The sequence below is a fragment of the Frankliniella occidentalis genome, unplaced genomic scaffold (genome assembly GCF_000697945.3).
Source record: "Frankliniella occidentalis isolate FOCC.00 unplaced genomic scaffold, Focc_3.1 Scaffold312, whole genome shotgun sequence".
Taxonomy (NCBI): domain Eukaryota; kingdom Metazoa; phylum Arthropoda; class Insecta; order Thysanoptera; family Thripidae; genus Frankliniella; species Frankliniella occidentalis.
In genome coordinates, this window is record NW_026267437.1 from 110,577 (window position 1) to 111,087 (window position 511).

Below are 511 nucleotides of genomic sequence, written 5' to 3' on the forward strand. Positions count from 1 at the left end.
TAGGGCTAGTCTTATGTATCTTTTCATAGGTGTGTTTTTTGATTCATAAGCTAACATCAATAACTTTGAAGGGATTTGGCATAACTTGCAAACTTGCATGTATTCTACAAACCGCGGCACACACACCCAAAGATGTCCAGCGTATGAAAAGCTTGCTTCGTTTGTTGAGTTTTGATTACGAAGTAGACAGAAAAGGTACCTTGCAAAGAAGATGGTCCAAAGCGAGCCAAGCAGCGCAGAAGTTCCATGTCCCTAATTTTAGAGTAAGAAGACCCCGACAACAAATAGGGTATTCCGCTGCAAGCCAAACGGAACCTAAAGAAGAATAGCACGACTTCTCGATCTGTTTCCCTCTGCGCGCTCATTGGCTGACCGCCACAGCCACGCCATCTTTGACCAATCGGCGTTCAGGAGGAAACAGATCGGGTAGTCATGCTTTTCTTCTTTCGGTTACGATTGGGTTGTAGCGGAATACCCTATTCCGCTGCAAGCCAACCGGAACCTAAAGAAG